This window comes from Podarcis erhardii (genome assembly GCF_964252035.2).
Source record: "Podarcis erhardii genome assembly, chromosome: 2".
NCBI lineage: Eukaryota > Metazoa > Chordata > Lepidosauria > Squamata > Lacertidae > Podarcis > Podarcis erhardii.
This window is the reverse complement of record NC_138498.1, coordinates 114,666,026-114,674,219: the sequence shown is the minus strand read 5'-3', so window position 1 is coordinate 114,674,219 and position 8,194 is coordinate 114,666,026. Positions and strand designations below refer to the sequence as shown.

At 47.0% G+C, this 8,194-nt stretch overlaps 1 protein-coding gene across 1 annotated transcript in view; it reads left to right on the top strand.

Annotated features, from left to right (window-relative positions):
* The first annotated feature begins 1,227 nt into the window (after positions 1–1,227).
* Positions 1,228–8,194, top strand: part of PPT2 (palmitoyl-protein thioesterase 2) — a 56,718-nt gene continuing 49,751 nt past the window's right edge. The window contains exon 1 of the mRNA XM_081854069.1: positions 1,228–1,344. The gene's annotated coding sequence lies outside the window, so the exon portion shown is untranslated. The remainder of the gene's footprint in view (positions 1,345–8,194) is intronic.

Genomic DNA, 8,194 nt, shown 5'->3' with positions numbered 1-8,194 from the left:
GTGCAGCTCCCCTTTCAGTCTGAGCTCCCTTATTGGCGACTGGTAGAAATCAAAGCCTTCATTTGCAGGCACTGGAAGCCAACGCTTTGGGACACTGGAGGTTTGCATCCATAAGAGACAAATTAGCCCCCCCTTTTTTTTGTTATTACAGTATTGTTGTTGCAAATCCAGATGTCCGAGAACATTCTATTTTTAAAAAATAATTTTTCATCAATTTTTACATATTAATTATCATTCATACAACAAAACTTCACTTCTTATACAATCTTTTGGACTTCCATCAGTTCTTCTGATGATTCTCCATTCTTATCACTTATTCTGCATTTCTTAAATTCCTATTGCGTTTAATTATCTTAACTAACAAACCCCCTCATTAACTTTTTTTTTGCAATATTTCAAATAGTCCACCTTACAAAACTACTTTCCAGATAGTCCGTAAATTTATGCGAGTCTTCTGTGAATCTCTGGTCCTGCAGATTTCAAATTCTTCCTGTTAATTTATGTAATTCTGCATAGTCCATCAGTTTCATCCTCCATTCTTATTTTGTCAGTAGTTCTTCTTGCTTCCAATTTTGTGCCAATAATATTCTTGCTGCCGTCACTGCATATAAAAATAATTTACAATCCTTTCTTTTTATATCATCTCCTACAATGCCAGGTAATAATGCTTCTGGTTTCTTAGTAAATGCATATTTCAACATTTTTTTTCATCATTTTTTCATATATCATTTCCCAGAAGTTTTTCATTTTTTTACATTCCCACCACATATGGTAAAATGTTCCTTCTTTTTCTTTACATTTCCAACATTTGTTACTCACTTTATACATTTTGGCTAATTTAACAGGCGTAATATACCATCTATACATCATTTCCATCACATATTCTTTTAAGGCATTGCATGCAGTAAATTCCAAACCTTCTTTCCACAATTTCCCCCAGTCATCTAGCTGTATATTATACCCAAAGTCTTTGTCCCAATGTATCATAACTGACTTTACCTCCTCATCTTTCAGGTCCGGGAACATTCTAGCACAGAGAGGGAGGGAGGGGGTTGTGATTCCGGCTTGACCCCCAGCCCCCTACTGATTCGCGGTCTCTTCCTCTCTTTAGGGGGCGCCAGTTTCGCGATGAATGAAGCGGGGGTGGGAATAGAACGTTGCAACATTTGGTTTCCAGGGACGCCTGCGCGGTCGCCGGGGGCGGGGGAGCATCCCCGGATCTGACGCGCGCGCTCCAGCACGAGAAGGGAAATAAACAACAAGAGAAAAAGCGAGAGAGAGAGAGAGAAGAGAAGAGATCAGCTGGCGGATGGGGGCTGGGAAGCGGCCGGTGTCTTGATCCAGGCAAGATCCGATGGGCGGCGGTGGGGCGCACGGTCCGGTGAACTGCAAGGCGGGGGGGGGGGGGAAAATAAAAGTTTGCGAATTAATGGGGTTTACAGATGGGGAATCCCATTCAGGAGAGGCGGGGTGGCGAATTCTTCCACGATCTAAAGCTGGGAGCGTGTGGGGGCGAGGATGGGAATGGGTTTGGTTTGATGCTGAATGGGGCTTGATCGGGGATCCGCAACGGAGATCATTCATACGGATCTGCTGTGGCTGGAGAAGGGCCTGCAAGGGAGCCGGGAGGGTCGCGTCGACTTTTCCTTTTGGACTCCGTTGAGGTTTTCAGGTATGGATACTGTATTTTGGGAGAGTTGCACATACAGAAAGGACTTTTCCTCCGGGGTGGCTCCCCAGCGCCCACCCCCCTTCTCCTAACTGCACCGGCTCGAGGAGGCGAACCTGGTGGAATTTCCCCCGCTCGGCAGCCCTTAAAGATACAGGAGCGCAAGCGGCTTTTATGACCCGGAGTTCTTTTATATATATATATATATTTAGGCTTTGCAATGAGGTTGGGTGGAGAGGGGACGCCTTAGTTTCTCGATCGCTGGGGAAAGAAAGGGCGGATTTCTTCCTGCCAGCGTTAATTCTTTGCAAATTTACAAAAGGCGCAAAAGAAATGGAGGGGGGCGGCGGTTATAGTCGTTTCGGCGGGGCAAATAACTCAGCGCCTAACGAAGGAAAAGTGGAAGAGGGCTTTTGTTCGCATCTGCTTTCGTTCTCTGCCGAGCCTGCCGCCTGCTATATTTATTTATTTGAACCACAGCTTAGTGCGCAAGAGAGGCTCTTCGCAACATTAGCGTCTGGCTGCTGGTCAAATCGAAAAGAGCAGAATCGCGCTTTGCTCCAATCCATTGGTGAAAACCCTGCTTGCAATCTCAGGAATGCTTCAGCCGTGCGGCTCTTTTGGCGCCAGCGCTGGATTTTCACAGGATCTCACTAATTTTTGTGGCTTTGGGTGTGTGTGTGTGAGAGAGAGAGAGGGGGGGGGGATATTCATCTTTTTTGGGGAGTGTTGTGTTGCATTTGTGCATCGGTTTTATACCCCGCTTTTCCTCCCAAAGGAGCTCAGAGCGACGAACACACCGGCATTTCGACAACAGCAAAACCAAAAAATAGTTTGATGCAATGGCAGGGTAGGATTAGTTACTGCTCTGGCCAACAGCCTGTGACTTTGAAGCTGTTCCTTTGTATCATGTATATTTAGGGGCTGGACAGGAGAGAGGAAATAAGTCAAGTTTTGCAGTGCTAACAGGTTCTGCATCCCCACTAGGAAATTCTTCCCTTCTCCAAATGGTGAGGTAGCGCTGCTCAGTAGTTACCTTCATTACTGTGTTTTTCACTTGCCTTAGCTTAGGTTGCGTACACACCCTAATCTTAAGGCACACAAATTTCGCAAACAGTCCTGGGCACTGCAGTTTATCTCTTAAGGTAAAGGTAAAAGGACCCCTGACCATTTGGTCCAGTCGTGACTGACTCTGGGGTTGAGGCGCTCATCTCGCTTTATTTTCCGAGGGAGCCAGCATACAGCTTCCGGGTCATGTGGCCAGCATGACTAAGCAGCTTCTGGCGAAACCAGAGCAGCGCACGGAAATGCTGTTTACCTTCCCGCCGGAGCGGTACCTATTTATCTACTTGCACTTTGACGTGCTTTCTGCTTTCGAACTGCTAGGTTGGCAGGAGCAGGGACCGAGCAACAGGAGCTCACCCCGTCGCGGGGATTCAAACCGCCAACCTTCTGATCAGCAAGTCCTAGGCTCTGTGGTTTAACCCACAGCGCCACCCGCGTCCCTTATGGAGCTACAATTCCCAGCACCCATAGCAAACTACAGTTCCCAAGATTCCTGGGAGCAGTGTGCTTTAAATGTGTGATGCGTAGGCACTCTGCTTTTCCTTCTCCTCTCCTTCCCCTCTCTTCTGAGGATTGGTCAGCGATTCCATGCTTGCACCTTTAGGAACAAATAAGTCTTTCTAAAGATACTCTCTTGCCTCTTAAGCAAGGATTTCTGGCCTGGGGGAAAAATGGATTCCTTTTTATAGAACTGATGATGAACTGGTCTGTGAATCAAGATGCAGCTTCTGAGGAAGGGTTATAGCTCAGTGGTAGAACTCTTGCCTGGCACATGTAAAGTCCCAGGTTCAATCCCCAGGTATGGCTGGGAGAGTTTCTCTGCCTAAAATCTTAAGAAGTGCTAGTTGGTGTAGACATTACTGAGTCTGATGGACCAATAGCAGTTTCCTGTGTTCCCTCTTGTCCTTTCTGGGACTTTTAATCCACCGCTTCTTTGCAGCATGACCCATCTGCTCAGCCTTAGCTGCCTCCTCACCCTAAGAGAGGGCACTTCCAGACAACCTGTTTATTGAGCATGCACACTGATTTGCTGGCAGGAAGCCTAGGTGACGAGTTGCATCAGACCCAGGTCACACCTCCCAGTGCATGTCCTCCACCACTTGCCTTGTTGCAAAACATCCAGGCTATCTCCATCTTGCAAGCAATTATAATTGTGCAACCTGCATTTGGTGGGATGCGATTGCATCCCAGTCCCCAAAAAACAACTCCAAAAACTGGCGAGTCCAGAATTTGTCAGTGACAAACGTAGATGTATGGGGGAAACTCTGGGATCTGACCTCGGAAACTTCCCATGAGATGGGAAGGACTTTTCCCAGAGCTGTGGCCATGCGGGTGTCAAGGCTGGCATCAGATGCAGCAGGTCACTTGTCAGTGAAGTTAACTCTTCAAGGAAACAACACACAACTCGGCAACACTTCACAGTAGGTCTTGCCCTGTGGAGCAGGTCCCTGCCCTCCAGCCTTTCTAAGGCTCCTCCTCTCCTGGATGTTTCCCAAGCAGTCTCAAACTGCCTCCCTCTGGCCTCTGTTCTGCCCTCCTCAATATTCAGCACGTTCTTCAAAACCAGGGTAGAGGTGGGCTTGTCGCAGCAGGAGAGGGAGACCCCCCTGGATTCTTCAGCAGTATCTTGAGTCCTCTCATCTGCTTCAGCCTCAGAGTCTGAACAGCTCCCAGTCACATATTCCTCCTGCTCACTAAACCCTGTTGCTCCTTCAGCATCTAGAACCTCCTCCCAATTTCCCCCCTCTCCTTGGTGTCCTGCCGCCAATCCCTGGGCTCTGAGCCTTCCTCCTCTGCGGTTTCCCTTGGGGGTCCCCAGCTGCTGCCTCCCACCACTCGTCCTCTTCCAGCCAGTCCCTGACAGTGGGGGACTGGCCCCCTTAACAAAATGCCAATCTATAACACCTGTGCATTCTCAGCTTTCATCTTTAAAAAGTCTTACTTACTGAGAAACCAGGAAAAATATGTTCACTGCGTTCTACTTGGTAGAGAGTAAAGGGGCCCATGTCCCTCCCTCCAGATGTTTTTGAACTCCCATCAACCCCGGCCAGTGGCTATAGCTAAAAGAAGCTGGAGTCCAGCAACATTGGTGTTTTGTCAATAAGTGTAAAGAATCTGGGGTGACTGACCGGTACTTGGAACATTGGTTTCTAATTCCTGAATTGAATAGATAAAATAACTTTTGAACTTAACTGGACTGCACACGTTTTCTTGCCACCACTGGTTTTGCATGGGCTTTGTTCTGGGTCAATTGGTGCGCAACAACTGTGGAACATTTCTGTGGCCATTTGTGGTTATGGACCTAAATTCCCTACACATTAAAAAAAAAGAACAAGCATCTGACATCAGTCCTGCATTGTGAAAAAGCAAGATCCTGTACTGTGAGCAGTATAAATTTTGCACATTGAAATTCTTTTTCGAAACTTTGTTTTATTTTGCACAAAAGAACAGCTGTGATTTTGCCCTTTTTTTACCCCTCCTGAGACACCTGCATGCGATTTGTGCTCACGTGCTTTCAAGCAGAGTATTTGCAGCTAAAGACTTGCTATGGGGCCACTTTCTGTACTCTGTGCTACAGCAGTATTTACTGTATTTACTGACTTGGTGCATTTATACCCCATTTTTTGCTTCAAGGAGTCCAAGGTGGCATGTATGGCTCTTCGCTCTTTGTTTACGTCCCACAACACCCCTGCTAGGTAGGTTAGGCTGAGAGGAAATGACTGGCCTGACATCACCCAGCAAGCTTTGTGGCTGAGTGGGGATTTGACCTCTAGTCTCCCAGGTCCTAGTCTGACACTTTTACCCCTGTGCTGCACTGGCTTGCGCCCTGGGTGCAATTCGTACTATGATAGCTCAACATCCACCTTCCAAGGGGGTTGTTTTACTGAGCAGTAAATAAATGAAGGAGTGTCTCCACCCTCATCGTTCAGCCCGCATACTGAGGTTCAGCTCTGAGGGCCTTCTGGCGTTTCCCTCACTGTGAGAAGCCAAGTTATAGGGAACCAGGCAGAGGGCCTTCTCGGTAGTGGCACCCGCCCTGTGCAACACCCTCCCATCAGATGTCAAGGAAATAAACAACTATGTTACTTTTACAAGACATCTGAAGGCAGTCCTGTTTGGGGAAGTTTTTAATGTTTGATGTTTTATCGTGTTTTAATATTCTGCTAGGAGCCGCCCAGAGTGGCTGGGGAAACCTGGCCAGATGGGCAGGGCAAAATTTTATTATTATTATTTTATTATAAAGTTGTTTATGTGGTTATTTGGGACAAGTGTTGGGAAGAGGCAACTGAACACCTCTGCCCCTGATCTCATCTTTTGACTGCCGTAAACTAATGTTTAAAGAGTCGTATTTTTGTTGGTGGGAAAATACTGCAATCCTACTCTCCCCCCTCAAGTGCCCCCCAGGATATGATATGATAATTTTAATTGCTGTTTTAACTGTTGTTCCATCTTAATGGGGTTGCTTTCTTGCAAGTTTTAATTATGAATGTTACAATATTTTGATGGAATTGTACTAGCGTGTGTGTTGCAATTGGTTTTATACCTAAGAAGAGATTTTGGCAGTCTGAAGACATATGGTCCCCCCATTTTTCTGAAGCTAAGCATCATTGGGTCTGGTCAGTGCCTGGGTGCTGATAACACCAAGGTTGCAGGTTTGATTCTTGTATGGGGCAGCTACATCTTCCTGCATTACAGGGGGTTGGACTAGATGACCCTCAGGGTCCCTCCAACTCTATGATTCTCCCAGTGTTGCCATCTTGGCAGAGAGTTCCTGACAAATGGCAGCTTGACTGAAGAAGCCTGGGTGTGAAATGTCTGGAAGGAAGTGGTTTGGGAGGGACTAGGGCAGGGGCCAGGAACCACTGGGCCTCCAGATGTTGTTATTAGTATAAAATATTATGTGTTTATTTAAATTTATTTTATCCCACACTTCCTCCTGAAGCCGCCCAGGGCGGCAGATGCACACATTGTAAAACAATTAAAAGATCTGAAAAGGATCTTGTTGCTGCTGAACAACGTCTTGCATCAGCTCACACAAGCATACCCAATGGCTAGGAGTGACGGGAGTTGTACTTCGAACGAATTTATAATTTCAGTCACAGACCAGTTCCAGCCCACATACAATATCAAGGAAGTCATAAAACATGATGGGGATACATTTGAATTTGCAATTAGGTATAATAGGGACAATACGGATATAGCAACAGTTAAAAATATATATAAATTAAAATTTGGTCTCTAACATACAGTGGTACCTCTGGATACGAATGGGATCCGTTCTGGAGCCCCTTTGCATCCTGAAGTAAATGTAAGACGCGGCTGCGCGTGCGCGGGTTGCGTTTTGCCGCTTCTGCGCATGCGCGTGATGTCATTTTGAGCGTCTGCGCATGCGCGAGCGGCAAAACCCGTAAGTAACGTGCTCCATTACTTCCGGGTGGCTGCAGAGCGCAACCCAAAAATACTTAACTTGAAGCTACTTCAACCCGAGGTATGACTGTATAACCTAAAATTATCATTTAAGGCCTTAATCATTATGATAGCACAGCATGTTCCCTAAGTTTTATGGTAATCGCACAAAATTTGGCTACCCTTAACGTGATCTCAGGATCCGTGACGGGAGTTGTAGTTCAGTAACATCTAGAAAAGGGGCGCGGGTGGCGCTGTGGGTTAAATCACAGAGCCTAGGACTTGCCAATCAGGAGGTCAGCGGTTCGAATCCCCGCAACGGGGTGAGCTCCTGTTGCTCGGTCCCTGCTCCTGCCAACCTAGCAGTTTGAAAGCACGTCAAAGTGCAAGTAGATAAATAGGTACCGCTCCGGCGGGAAGGTAAACAGCGTTTCTGTGCACTGCTCTGCTTCGCCAGAAGCGGCTTTGTCATGCTGGCCACATGACCTGGAAGCTGTACGCCGGCTCCCTCGGCCAGTAAAGTGAGATGAGCGCCGCAACCCCAGAGTCGGCCACGACTGGACCTAATGATCAGGGGTCCCTTTACCTTTACTAACATCTAGAAATGGAAAAAACAAAACAAAACCCAAATTAAGGGAGGGCAAATCCCACTGGGTTCTTCTGTGTGTTTGCTTTCTGGCACCCTGGTGGTGTCTGTGTTTCCATATTCCACCCAAGAACAAGTATCTTAACACTAAATTATTTTATGCTTTCTCTTTGGGACAATCTAGAAATGGGCATCGCTCGCTGCCTACAAACCCCCTCTTGCTTCTGAATCTGTGTGGCCGATTCACTGTTTCTCCCTGTCGGTGTGTGTTCGGCGGGTGTGTTGTTGCTGTTAATTTGGCGTGTGGCTCTTCGCCCCGTCTTGTTTACTGTTGCGTGCTTCTGCCGAGCCAGGTGTAATGTTTCACAGGAAGGGAACAGATACAATTCGGGCAAAAGGAAGCAAATTGAAGTGCCACTGATTTCTGCAAGAGACTGGCAAGGAGAGGGGGCAGTGGCTGAACCTGT